The sequence below is a fragment of the Acinonyx jubatus genome, chromosome D2, assembly GCF_027475565.1.
Source record: "Acinonyx jubatus isolate Ajub_Pintada_27869175 chromosome D2, VMU_Ajub_asm_v1.0, whole genome shotgun sequence".
Lineage (NCBI taxonomy): Eukaryota > Metazoa > Chordata > Mammalia > Carnivora > Felidae > Acinonyx > Acinonyx jubatus.
The window spans coordinates 9,525,613-9,540,259 of NC_069393.1; the positions used below are offsets into that span (position 1 = coordinate 9,525,613).

At 42.9% G+C, this 14,647-nt stretch overlaps 1 protein-coding gene across 4 annotated transcripts in view; it reads left to right on the top strand.

The window, feature by feature from the left end:
• The first annotated feature begins 11,848 nt into the window (after positions 1–11,848).
• Positions 11,849–14,647, top strand: part of CHRM3 (cholinergic receptor muscarinic 3) — a 516,421-nt gene continuing 513,622 nt past the window's right edge. For 3 of the 4 annotated variants that reach the window (XM_053206980.1, XM_027046905.2, XM_027046906.2), the window contains exon 1: positions 11,849–12,545. The gene's annotated coding sequence lies outside the window, so the exon portion shown is untranslated. Of the gene's footprint in view, positions 12,546–12,568; positions 13,619–14,647 lie in introns of those variants that run through there. The other variant, XM_053206979.1, reaches the window with a different exon arrangement.

Consider the following 14,647-nt stretch of genomic DNA (forward strand, 5'->3'; position numbering starts at 1 on the left):
TTACAAACTGTGCATGTGTGTGTGTGTGAGTGTGTAAGTCTTGGCCTTAAGTTACTTGTACAAGAGTTTTGTATCCAAAAGAAACAAAACTTTTATTTCAAAAGCATTGAAGAGTGATGGAAATCTTTATTGAATTTCCAGAGGAAGTACTAACAGGATTATACAGATGCCAAGATGTTCTAAAACTTTCCCAAACTTCCACCAATCATTACAGCCACTGGACCATCTCTTTTGTGTGGGTCTCTAAAAAAACTTGCCTGTGGCTTCCTCACTCAGATATGCTAGGATTTCCTCTCTGAGAGGATTACCATGTCTTTCCTTGGTATCTCAGTTTCTCTGTGGAGCCCTCTTCCAATGGGTCACCACAAAAGTTCTCTGTGGCGAGTCACAGAGTAAGCAAATACTCCATCCTGGGATGGAATAAAAATCGTGAGATGCGACGAGTATTCATGCTTCTATATCCATGGTTGTCTTTGCCTTTTCTCCTCCAGGTAGAAGACAACTATGCCAGCTCTTTTCAACTAACCCTACTACCTATTCCTTTGACCGAAGTCCTTCTGTCTCTAAGACATTATCCATCAGGATTTCTGTCTTCAGCCTTTGTAAACAGAATACGTTTTTAAAATTGTCTCAACTCAGTAATGAAAAAAAATTTTTTTAATGGGCAAAAGAACTGAACTGACACTTTGCCAAAGATGTACCAGTGAAAAGTAAGCACATAAGAAGATCCTCAATATTAATAGTCATTAGGGAAATGCAAATTAAAACCACTATAAAATACTACTACGCACCTCTATGGCTAAAACGAAAAGGACTGACCCTATCATGTGTTGGTGAGATTATGCAAGAACTGGAATTCTCATACACGGCTGCCATGGCAATGTAAAATGGTACAGTTAGGTAGTTTTTTTAGAAAAATAAACATGTACTTTTTGCATGATCAAACCATTCAGCACCTGGGTATTTACCCTAGAGGAGTCAAAGTATATATCCAAAGAAGATTTGTACAGAAATGTTCACAGACTCTGTACGTGTAATAGTCTAAGCCCACACGTGAGTGGATAAACTGTGATACTCAGCACCAAACAAAAAGAAATTGATGACTTAAAATAACTACATCATGATCAATACTGCAACACTATGCTGGATGAAAGAAGCCAGACCAGGGGTGCCTAGGTGGCTCAGTCAGTTGAGTGTCTGCCTTCAGCTCAGGTCACGATCTTGTGGTTCTTGAGTTCGAGCCCTGCATTGGGCTTGCTGCTGTCAGCACAGAGCCTACTTTGGATCCTCTGTCCCTCCCCCCATCTCTGCCCCTACCCTACTCATGCTCTCCCTCTCAAAAATAAATAAGACATTAAAAAAAAATAAAGAAAGAAAGAAGCCAGACCAAAAAGAGAGTATATAATGTAGGAGTCTGTTCATATACAATTCTAGAAAAGAAAAACTAATCTATAGTGACAAAAAGCAAATCAGAGGTTGCTTGGGGGTTACAGGGGGTGAAGAACAAGTAGTGTGTGTGTGTGTGTGTGTGTGTGTGTGTGTATCACTCCTGTGCTTCTCCTTTACTTTCATACTACTAGCACACTCACACCACTTGTAGTGGTAAGCTTTCCACATAGTAAGCATTTCTGCCACACTAGCTATCTGGAGTTAGCATCAGATCCCACAGGTTAAGGCTTCAATTTCACATGACTGCCCCCCACTTGGAATGTCAATGTCAAGTCCCAGAATGTCACCTGTGGTTCTGAGCAATGGGCTATAAATTGGGGGTTCTTATAGGCCCCTCTGTGGACTCAACAGTCTAGAATGGTCCACAGAAGTCAAGGAAATGCTGAGCTAAATTTACTAGTTTATGATAAAGGATATACTAAACAATACAGATAGGTAGGACACAGCCAGATAAAGAGATACATAGGGTACGGCACACAGAACAGGACATGGAGCTTCCATGCTCTCTCTGGGTACCACTCTCCCAGCACCTCCATGTGTTCACCAACCCAGAAGCTGTCCAAACTCTGTACTATAGGGTTTTTTATGGAGGCGTCATCATGTAGACATGGTTGATTATTAACTCCATTTTCTGCCCCTCCCTCTTCTCTAGAGAATGAGGATGGAAGGATCGTGAAAGACCCAAGCTTCTAATCATGCCTTGGTCTTTCCAGTGATGAGTCCCCATCCAGGAGCCTACCAAGAGTTGCCTCAATAGAACAAAAGACACTCCTATTACCCCAGGACATTCCAAAGGAGTTAGGAGTTCTGGGTCAGGAACCCAGATCAAAGACCAAATATTAGAACAAAAGATGCTGTTAATACTCTTATTACTTAGGAAATTGCAAGGTTTAGGAGCTCTGCTCCAGGAACCAGGGAAAAGATAGATATATATTCATTTTTCCCCATAATCTGATTATACACACACACACACACACACACACACACACACACACGACAAAACTTATCAAACTGTGCACTTTAATAGGTACATTTTATTTAATGTCAGTTATACCTCAGTAAATCTATTAAAATTTTCATACACTTGCTTTCCCATTTATCTTTTAACCCATTAAAATTTGGTTTCTATCCTTTTCACTTTAGAGAAACAGCTTCAATAAGATCTTCATTGATATTTGAGTTGCCATCGATCTATATCTATATATTTTAAATCCTTAATTTTACCAGATCTCTCCAGTGCATTTGATTGCTGTGATAATTCTACCTTCTTGAATTCCTTTACTCTGCTGACTTCTGTGACACTGTGGTATTCTAATTGTCATCACAATCTCTGAGTTTCTGGTCTTTCTTCTGTATGTACTACGCTTTCTCTTCAGATTTCTGAACTGTAGTTGTTTCTCAGGATTTCACTGACACCCCGCCTCAAGCTAAACATTACTCCTGGGAGCACCTGGGTAGCTCAGTGGGTTGAGGCTCTGATTTCAGCTCAGGTCATGATCTCACGATTCATGAGTCTGAGCCCCACATCAGGCTCTCTGCTGTCAGCGAAGAGCCTGCTTCAGATCCTCTGTCTCCCTCTCTCTGCCCCTCCCCTTCTCTCTCTCTCTCTCTCTCTCTCTCTCTCTCTCTCTCTCTCTCAAATAAATAAACATTTAAAAAAGTAAACATTATTCCTGAATATTGTTCTCAATTCCCATTGACCCAATGTCTCAAAGTCAGAGGTGACCCACATCTACATCCCTAGCATGAGACCCACACTAATCTTCAGAGTATTATTTCCAAATGCTTGATGGACATTTCCACTTTCATTTCCCAAAGGAAAGTGAATACAACAAAGGAAACACTGAAATTGTCTTCACTCAACCAAAGCCGTTCTCCAGGACTAACAGTTTTAAACATCAGAGCCCACTTATCCCCCAGGGGAATCACCCTTGAGTTATCTTAAGTCACTTTCCTCACTCATTATTTCTTGCTTATAATTAACGGAAATGGCCCCCTAAGTAATCCCTCTGCTTCTAGTCAATTCTCCATCAAGCCCATGCTTGACACAATGCTTGTCACTTCACCCTTCAGTTGAATACCCTTGTGTGGTACTTTATTAACCACAACATGAAATGCAAACACCTTATCATAGTAATCAAGACACAAGTCTTCAAATATCTGGCTGTATCTATTTAGTTAGCAAACATCTACATTTACTAACATCAAACAGCTTTTAGTTCTACACACACATCATGCTACCATGTCTCTGTTACCATTAACCTCCGTGCCTCAAATGCTCTTTCTTATTCTATTCTACTTTTCTGGATAACTACTGTGTGTCTGCTAAGATTTACAACACATTATTCTAAGTTATTCATATTATTTATTTATTTACTTATTTATTCACTTACTTATTTACTTGCTTGCTGACTTCTATATCAGAAGACCAAGCTGGCTATAGAATTTTGGAATTGGTAGAGAAAAAAAAAAAAAGACCAAGAAATGAAAAAGTGGTTGAAATGTTGGTAAAGGCTTGATATTTAAATGTCCTTAAAAACAACTTGAAGATATATACCAAACTTAAAAGAAGTTAAAGAAAAAACTTGAGTCAATGTGAAACAATGATGTGGGGTGAGTTCTAATGCCAATAGTCATGCCAATAGTCATGTGAATCCTGAAACAGTATGCCTTCGTTGAGCTCTAAGAGTTTGGAGCTAAGGAATTGATTTCATACCTTTGCATTTTCTATGGTTTGAAGGAAGTTTAATGTGGGCATGCAGGAAAAGCAGAAGAACTGTATGTAACCATATAAACTGACTAAAAGATACACTTGTTAAAAAGCATGCCTAGTCCTGTGCAGAAGGTACAAAAAAGGAGGTAAAAAATAATCAGCTAATAAGGTTTTAAAGGTCAAGTTGCTAGTACACCTGAAACTAATATAACACTATATTTTAATTAATTGGAATTAAAATAAACACTTAAAGGGTGCCTGGCTGGCTCAGTCACTGGAGCATCTGACTCTTGATTTAGGGGTTGTGAGTTCAAGCCCCACACTGGGTGTGGAGCATACTTCAAAAAAATTTTTTAATTAAAAAATAAAAACTTAAAAATAAAGAAATAAAAATAAAATAAAAGTCAGGTTGCCATTATCAGTAGAGCTCCATAACTTCTGAGAGTCCTAAAAGATAAGTTTTGCTCTTTCTCAATTCATTTGTGTTCTCATTTAATTTATTTTGACTAATTTCATGGTTTTCATATTTAATAAGTCTTGACCAAGTTGTGAGAGTACATAAAAACACTGTTCTGCTTATAAGGAACCTATAGTTTAGAGGAAGCAAATGCCTTTAGTACCAGCTATTTTTCTATGTTCTTTACTTAAGTTTAATTCAGTCTTAGATCAGGCTTGTTTAGGATAGTATAGATATGTATATACAGCAATGCAATGTAGTTATACAGATCAATCTATTTTATAAAGACACTGATATAGGCAGTGATGATTACAGTAGAATTACAAAAGTAGGATTATAAAATTATCTTATCTGAGTCGGAGACTATTTTATGGCTAGAAGGTAGTAATGCTTCAAAATATGTTATATATTAATCTTAAGAACAAAGGGGAAATGTAATAAAGATTTTTAGTGTTTTTATCTGATATCCATTTTCCTCATTTTTCTTATTTATAAAACTCCAATCATATTCTGAGCAAAGGACCCCATTCCATAGCCTCCTTTGCAAATGGAGTTGCCAATCAGGTATAAAGAGGCAGATGGGTCCTTACAGTGGGCAATCCCAGACTAGAGATTATCCCTTTATCCTGTCTTATTACCATGTCCTCCTTTTTCCTGCTTCCAGCACAGACATTATTATAGGAACTCCAGCAGCCATTGTAGACCATGAGGAGCTCTTGATAATTGCTACAAATTTCTCATGGAACAGAAAGCTAGAAGGAACATGCCTCCCTGATGACTGTGGTGTGGTGTTACCATACTTCTGGATTATTTTTACAGATGAGATAAATAAGCTTCCATCTGGTCTAATACTGAGGTTAATCTGAGGTTTTATTTTATATATATCAAATTTAATCCTAAAAGCATCCATATAAGAACAGGATACCAAGTCCAAGTAAGAGTCAAGAAATTGACCACAATATTGACCACTATATTGACCACAATACAGAGTCAGACACCACTGTCACTGACAAGTGTTGATGTAACTTCATCTGTAGCCTCCCCTTTGCAATTATAACTCTTCATTTAAAATGGCCTTACACTTGTTGAATACATAACCTTCAAATGTAACTCTCCATTATCGACATCTATAAAAATCAAGCCAACTTTTCCAAGGAGAACTACTAAAAACTGTAGATTAAAAAAAAAATCAAGGACATTAAACAAAGTAGCCTGGATTCAGGGACCAAGACCTCTAGAAGCAAAAAGCACATTTGAGTTAGCCTGATAGAAGTCATTACTTTTCTTTTAGAAAAGCTTTCCTGAGCCAAGGGGCTGATGTTGACAGACAACCTTGGGATTACCCCAGGTGAAATTCAAAACTGGCCCAGATACACAGAGGGCAAGGAGAGTCCAAAGAAAGAGGCAGACCACTCCAGATTGGTAGATGGCAGGTTTAATAAGCAAGGGGATTTACATATGAAACTTGTCTTGGGTGACCACAAGCCCAGTAAATGTCTGCACCCACTTTCCAGAATCTTAAAAGTGTGTATAGAGGCCTTCACAGGGTTCAGTCACATATGCTATCCAGCTGGTTTCAATGATATTTTATTTCTCAAGACTGCATCCTTAAATTGGCTCCAGCTATGGGAGCGCAGTCTTGTTCCATTTTGCTTTACTTAAGTACAACAGTCCCATCACCAGAGCAATATTATTTGTAGGCAGATATCACCCCTGTGTGACTTGGTGGGGGGGGGGGGGTGGAAAACTAAATATGAACCTAACTGATGAGGGAGCATAAGGCAAGCTGAGAGCAAAGTATAGGCTAACAGCACCCCTCCCCCACCTCCCCACCCCAGGTGGGACATGTGTGATATTCCTCAGACACATCTGGCCGCCCAAGAACAGGGAAAGGAAAGAAAGCAGGTGGTTGACTGATACAGATCACAGTCATGCAGGACAGGAGTCTCCCTCAGTTTACAGATAATTTAGTAAATTGCAAGAAAAAGGTAATCTTATCCAGAGCCTAATCTCCAGAAACCTATAGACTCCGTTTCCTGGAGCCCTAGTATCACCCTCCTCAAGATGTAAAGGAGTTAAAGTGCTTGCATGGTGATACAGGAAACTAAGGCAAATGAAAAATTAAATTCCCTTACTGCCCACAGCCCATTGACAAGTCCTTGAAACTGGCAGAGTGACCTCCCTCTAGGACCTGAGCTGCCCTGATGATGACACTTTGCTGGGGCAAAAGGGAATCTTGGCCTAACATTATCCTGACCGCCAAGGATCCTACTTCAACGTATAAAAATTCCTTTGGAAACTTCCTTTAACTGAACTCCCCCAAATGCAGGCTGGCAATCATACTCCAAGCTTATGGCCCCTGGTGTCCATCTGAAGGGTCTCATGACTGAGGTTTTACTAAAAGGTACTAAATGGTGTTTCCCTAGCAACAGCTAGCCCCTCTAGGTACTGGAAACCTAGCTTCCAAAATTCCTCAGAGACTTACTCTATCCCTGACCCCCTACCAACCTGAGGGTATACAATCAGTTACCTGTCACAACCCCCGTGCAGCTCTTTCTGCCCAGGGTCCTGTCCCCGTGCTTTAATAAAATCACCCATTTGCACCAAAGCCATCTTCAAGAATTCTTTCTTGGCCCTGGGCTCTGAACATCCCCCCATCCCCCCAAACCCCATCACAGCTTCTGCCATCTATTTGCTTCTGTCACATTTAACAAGACATTCATGACTATGTGAGTCTGTTTTCCGCGCTCCTAAAGGAGTTTCATCGAGAAATTACAATAGACATAATAGTGTATTAAGACTCCACAGTAAGCATCAGGCACAATATCTTAATACTGTTCCCAGAAATATGCAAAACCCAGGGCCCCAGGCATGAACACGGGGGTCCCCCGACCCTTCCTCGGGAGAGAGAGGCCAGTGCCCTGAAATGCGCCAGAGCCAAGAGCCCCACGAGGGCCCACTGGCTGCAGCCCGCTGGAGAGCGAGTGCGACGATGGCGCCCGCTAAAGAAAAAGGAAAAGAGAAGAAAAGAAGAGAAGAAAATGAAACAAAGAAAAGAAAAAAGAGGAAAAGGCAGGGCGCCCGCTGGCTCGGGCGAGGCAGGGGAGATGGCGCCACCAGCGCCGCCAGGGGGAGTTTCCCAGCTCCTCCCCAGCTGGCGGAGGCCCCAGGCCAAGGAGGGTTCAAAACTCCCACACAAGGGGCGCCTGGGGGGTGGGGGGCTCCGTGGGTTCAGAGCCGCACTTTGGCTCAGGTTGCGATCTAGGGGTTTGTGAGTTCGAGCCCCCGCCTCGGGCTCCCTGCTGGCAGCGCGGGATCCTCTGACCCGGCTCTCGCTGCCCCTCCTCCACTCGTGCTAGCTCTCCCTCGCTCAAAAGTAAGTAAACATTAAAAAAAAAAAAAAAAAAAAAGATGAAATGACCAAACGAGTCCCTTTTACATCAAGTCTGGGTACTCTGGGCAGGCAGGCCTGGACGCAGACCCGTTATGAACGAGCGCCCTGCGTCTCCTGCTTGCCGGTGGCCTTGGGCTGCAAGGCCACAGGTTTTGGGGTCTCATCCTTCAGGTGCCGGTCTTAAACTTGGGGTGTCCCTCAGGGAGGAGCCTCAAGTTTTGAGTTCCCTCCCACGTATTGGGGTTGGGGAACAAAGGGTGGTCCTCATGGTGAGACGTGTCTCAGTCTTTCCTACCTGCTGCCGCGTGCTTTCCCTCCTGCCTGCTGATGGGAGGGCGTTTCCTCTGTCCGGTTGAAGGTTTTTCTGGGGGGAAATGATTCCATAAAGAACTGAATTCAGTGGTTCTGAGGGAGGAGACCAGCTTAGGGTCTTCCCGTGTCGCCATCTTGAACCCCGGCGCCTAGCACTTCTGCTGGAGAAACAAAATGGCCCACAGGGAAAATCCGTGGAAATGGTTCCACCTGTGCCTCCCCTACTCAAACATTGCAGCCCTACGTTGGTTGCAGGTTAATAACCGAAAAATGTAGTTTTACATATGTTATCCACGTTGTGTAGTTATTTTATGGTAGAAGGGTAAGTGTGCTATTAGCTTTCTGTCTTGTTATTTAATAACTGACTCATTGAATAAATGAATAAATCTTATACACACCCCCTGTGTTTTATTTTTGAAAAACGAACCTAAAAGGCAGGATTTCAGAATGTATCTTATCTAGTTTATCCCTTTTGCTATAAATCAACATCTAAAGTAAAGAACTGTTGATGAGGTCCCAATAGTTCATTCTGCAAATGGCGTATGGGATAAAGGGTTAGTATCCGAAAATCTATAAAGAACTTATCAAATACCCCACCGGCCCAAAAAAAGTAATCCAATGAAAAAATGGGCAGAAAACATGAATACTTTTCCAAATAAGATATCCAGATGGCTAACAGACACAGGAAAAGATGTTCAACATCACTTATCAGAGAAATAAAAATCACAACCACAATGAAATACCTCACACCTGTCAGAATAGCTAAAATTAACAACTCAGGCAACAACAGATGTTGGAGAGGATGTGGAGAAAGAGGAACCCTTTTGCACGGCTGGTGGGAATGCAAACTGGTGCAGCCACCCTGAAAAAGAGCAGGGCAGTTCCTCAAAAAATTAAAAGTAGAACTACCCTACAACAAAATGCTGATTTGAAGGGGCACATGCACCCCATTGTATATAGCACTCCTATCAACAATAGCCAAATTATGGAAAGAGCCCAAATGTCCATTCACTGATGAATGGATTCAGAAGATGTGGAATATACATATGTATGTATATGCATGCACACACACACACACACACACAAACACACACAGTGGAGTACTACTTGGTGATCAAAAAGTAAAATCTTACCATTTGCAACAATGTGGATGGAACTAGAGTGTATTATGCTAAGTGAAGTAAGTCAGAGAAAGACAAATACATTTCACTCATACGTGGAATTTAAGAAATACAACAGATGAACACAGAGGGAGGGAAGGAAAAATAAGATAAAAATGGAGAGGGAGACAAACCATAAGAGACTCTTAAATACAGATAACAAACTGAGGGTTGCTGGAGGGGAGGTGAGTTGGAAGATGAGCAGGATGGGTGATGGGCATTAAGGAGGGCACTTGTTGGGATAAGAAGTGGGTGTTTTATGTAAGTGATGAATCACTGGGTTCTACTCCTGAAATCAATACTACACTGTATGTTAATTAACTTGAATTTAAATGAATAAATTAAAAAATAAAACAAAGCAAAAAAAATAAAGAACTCTTTAGATTTGACTTTTAGTGTCTTATAAATTATCACTGCCCCTAATTTGGTTCATTCTCAAATCTAAGAAGTAGCCATATAATTTGATAAATTTGCTGAACAATAGGGCACCACGCTCAAAACCAGACACTACTCTGATCTAGCATGAATATAATTACCAAGACACTTCAGGAAACCCTCCAAACTGTTGGTTTCACTTTGTTCAATATGACCATACAATTTACACTTGCCTTGTCCATAAAGATAATGAGAAATTTAACTGGAATTGGGAAATGCCACATGTATGAGTTTAATGAAGAAAGAAATAAATGAAGCAAGGTCTGGGAAGATATTTTTACTAAATTCTAGTTGTTTTCTGACTACTGGCAAATGATTTATTTCATGATCTTCTCTAGAGTATTGCCAGGAATCCATCTGACAATCGCTATATAGATAAGAAAATCTACCTAAAAAAAAAATGGTATATTTCTATATGTCCATTCTTCTCTCCTCCTGTATGTTATTTATGGATTTACCAAATGTTACCAAAATATATATTTTATATCAAATTATAAAAAGTAAATAGCATTTTGTGTAATGGAAAGATATTTTAAATTTGAATTTACTAGCTCTTACTAGCTGTGTAATGGGTATTTATCTAGTCCTTTAAATTTCTGTCCATTATTAAATGGGGGTAACATACTTTTTTTATGTTTGCTTTGACGATTAGGGATATATATTTGAAGGCAACTATTATGTTTCAGTCTGAGAGGTATCCAAACAAGATGCCTACCTTACTAATAGTTATCATCATTCTAGTATTTTGCATGTAATTCATTTGAGTTTGGGTATTTAAATTTAAGTAGGCATATGCTTTCTCACTAGATTTTTCCTATTTTGACCTTAATTCTCTCTAAGCAATGTTTAGTGTCTTCTGTCCTGAAGATTGCTCTACCTAGAAGAGAATATATAGATAGACTCAGAATGTAATATGTACACTTTTATTTCTCTCTTAGAATGACTTACTTTCTCAAAGAAGAGCTCTTTTCCTGTTTATTTTCTTGCTCCAAATGGATTTAACAAAATCATTTTTCTCTTCCCATATTATTAAAACTTTAATTTCATGCTGTGCTCTAAATTCTTTCCCCCCTTCTCTCCAGAGTCCTTTCTCCTTCCTTAAGGGATTCTCCTCCAATTGTTCCTTACATGATCTTTTATAAACCTTCAGTGCGCTGTGGGGCAGCCTCATTGGTATCTCTGCAACTTTGGCCTCTTTCCACTTTGTCCTTATTTAGTTAGCTGAAAGCAGTATAGTAAGACATTTTCCCCCTCTCCCCAACTCCTTCTTCTCTCCTTTTCTTTCCTCCTTTCTCTCTTTTGAACTTCTCATTCCTCTTGAGCTACCTATGCAATATAAAAGCCTGTCTAGCAAGATCATATCTTTTATCTTCTGATTACCAAAAAAAAAAAAAAAGAAAAAAAAAGAAAAAAAAGGGTCTGGGTGCGTGTGCACGCGCGCGTCTTTTTAATGCATGTTTACCTTTTTTACAACTAAGGCGTCAACTTCTGGAAGAGGAAAAGCCAGGTCGTCCTCTATTACAGTGTTCTGTAATGAAGAGACTATCATCAGGGAGGGGGCGGGGAAGACTCAGGCTGCTCTCTAAGGAAAGGTTCTCAACGGAGTCGTTTATTATAACCGCGCTGGGGTTCTCTCGGCAGTAAGTTGTGCCCAAGAATCCACTTCCTCTCAATCCTTCCAAGCAGCCCAAGCAAATGGACTCAGGAGAGAACACAGCAACACTGACCCACAAGATCTGTCCTTGAAGCACCGGGGGCCCGAGTTGGGGACACGCGTGGACAGAGCGAGCCCAGCCCGGAGGTCGCGGGGCTCTCCCGCCGCCGCCGGGCTCCCCCGCCCCCAGGCGCAGAAAGCCCGTGGAGCCCGCACGCGGGAGCTGAGCGCGCGCCAGCAAAGCCACTGGGCATGCTCAGAAGCCGGGCAGGTTTGGGTCTGTGGCAGGCAGCTTGTGCATTACACCCGTGCTCGCCGTCCTGGGGGAAGGAGGAGGAGGAGGAGGAGCGCGGGAGGAAGAGAAGGAGGAGCGGCGAGCAGTAGCCACGACCGCCACCACCAGGCAGAGAAAGAGTTCGTGAGGAGGGAGAGACCCTCCTTCCACTTGGAGCGCCTTGTGTCTGCTTTTGGAAAGACAGAATACAAGATAAAGGAGGAGACGGAAAGAAGGAGGGGGAAAAGTGAGGAGGGAGAGAGAGAGAGGGGGGAGAAAAAAAAGACGCGAACAGAGAGGGCCGGAGCGTGCCGGGCGCCCGAGGCGCGGGGGCGGCGGTGCCGAGCCGAGAGCGCTGCCGCTTGGGCAGGTGCCGGGCCGCTGCCTGGAGGCGGCATGTGACGCGGCCGCAGCTGCCCGCGGGCGGAGCGCTCTCGGACCCGGGAGCGCACACCGCGGGGCAAGTCGGTGCCTCCGGATCCCCGCGCTGCTGGTGAGATCGCCGGCGGTAGCCTCGCTTCTGCAAAGACGCGCGATGAACCGAAGGGCGGCTCCGGGCATGGGCGTGCGGTCCTAGGACACTCGCTCCCGGAGCGCCGAGCAGGAGGCGACTAAACGACAGGGGACCCGGCGACCCCCGTGAGTCGAGGAGGCGCGGGCGCCGGCGTGGGACGGTCACCTGGAGCGCAGCGGCCAGGTAAAAGACGGTGCTCGCCACCGGGGCGCTGGGCGAAGCGGGTAGCGGCTGACCTGGTTTCTTGCCTGATCGCGTTGCCAAGGGAGGAAAAAGTTTTCGGCCGGGGTAGGAAATGTCTTTGCTTTGGGGAATGCAAACAGGGTATTGGGGACGCTGGAGAGAGCTGGTCTGTCGATTTGGGGAGTAGGGGAGTGGGTGATGGAAACTTGAACCTAGAGAGAGCGCGATATTGTGCGGAGTTGGGGCCTGGGACCCAGGGTGGGAATGCTGGGGTCACCGCAAGTGCCGGGAAATGACGGGAGTAACAGGAGCGGTGGCCGGGAGAGAGCGGGGGCGCACCACTGGGCTCTCCTCGCCTTGCATCCTCTCTCCCCCGAATGCCGGATTTGAGGCACCAAGAGTCCGGACAAGAGGAGCTACTCGGCTTGGTGTGTGCTCGTGCGCGCGCGCCTGTGTGATGTGCGTGTGTGGCTTCCCTCAGATGATTTCCTACCGCTTTTAGGAAAGCTAAAGCAGACACCCGCCAACCTCGAAATAGGGTGGCTTGTTCGGATTGCATTTCAGGGGGCGAAGAGGCAAATTTGGCACTTAGTGTAACACCTGGGCGAAGGTGGGTAGCCCCGGTGCGCATCTTTACTGACCCAGAGAGAGTCTACACTCGCGGAGCCGTGGCCGTTAGACCGCACCGGATCTCCTCTCTGGAACCCTCCCCGAGAACAGCCTCCTTACAGCTGGGTTAATTTCTGCGTGTTTTTAAACCGTGGTGGTGTGGGGGGCGGGGTGGGGGCACAGTTGACTCGTGCAGCAAAATGCACTTGTCTTTTTCGCGCTGTGCGTGTTGGAATTGTGATCCTGTTCGGCGTGCGTGTGCATGTGTGCGACTCTCCTAGCACGCAGGTTGGAAGTGGGAGAGGAAGCAGGGGTTTGGGAATTGCACCCATATGGACAGATTACAAGAATGCAAACATTCATGTGTCTGCAAGTGTTATTTGAACCTGTCCGATGGCTGTAAGGATATGCTGTCCTCAGGCTGGCTGTGTTGCGATGTTGAACGGGATGGCTCTTCTTAGGAGGTAAATGTATGTATACAAGCGTTTGTGTTGTTAAAGACACTGGTTATTTCACTGTATGTTTTGCACAGACCTTTTCATGCCTCTCTTGGCCTCTGAGTCCCAACAAAACAGATAGCCTGATCCCCCATTTTGGGTCTTTCTGTGTTACTATTTGAAAAATAATTTTTTTTTCCAAAAAAAAAATGTATTTGTTGATTTTGCGGTCCCAAATAATTTTATATTGTGAGATCATTAAATTGCATGAAACATTCAGCACTATTTCCTGTGTTTAAAACAATGCCCCTGTATTTACTTAAGAAAGAGACCCTGCCTAAGAATATACACTTAAGAAAGGGGAGAGGTGAACCTAGGACAAATACCAGCATATAGACAAGATTGTGGTAGTCACGTATTAATTAAAAAAAAAAAAAAAACACTGAGGTCTTTCTGTTCCAAACGTGGTGGGATAGATATGGCGTTGGGTGCACCCTCTTGTTATGGGAGCTGGTATTGCGAACAGTATATAGAACATGCCTGCCTTTTCTGTGTGCATTCAACATGCCACAGAATTGTGGTTTAGATCATACACTCCTATCCCTGAATAGCCTATTTGAGATTTTGTTTACATAGCTTGTCTCAATTAGCTTAATGTATAATTAGCTATTGTTGCATTAGAAAGCATGTTATTTTTAAATGGGTTTCCATATGGAAATACACCTTTAGCTTAAATTGCTGACTTAAAATTAATTACATTGCAGGTCTGATTTAGACTGTTTCTATAGGCTGGGGGGGGGGGGTTGTTGCTAATAACATTGACTTCCAAAATGAAAATAGTACTACTGAAATGCCATTTTTTAAAAATAATAGCAAATATTTATGCAAATAGACTTAATATTTTAAAAAGGAAAGAGAAAAAGATTTTGAAAAGAATCTTTGACAATGTATATATCTACTGCATGGGAAATTATTGTTAAGAGGAAAGTGTAATTCGGGAAAAGGGAAAACGTGTGTGGACTTGGTCAACATATAGAGAAAGATTGATTGTGTTAT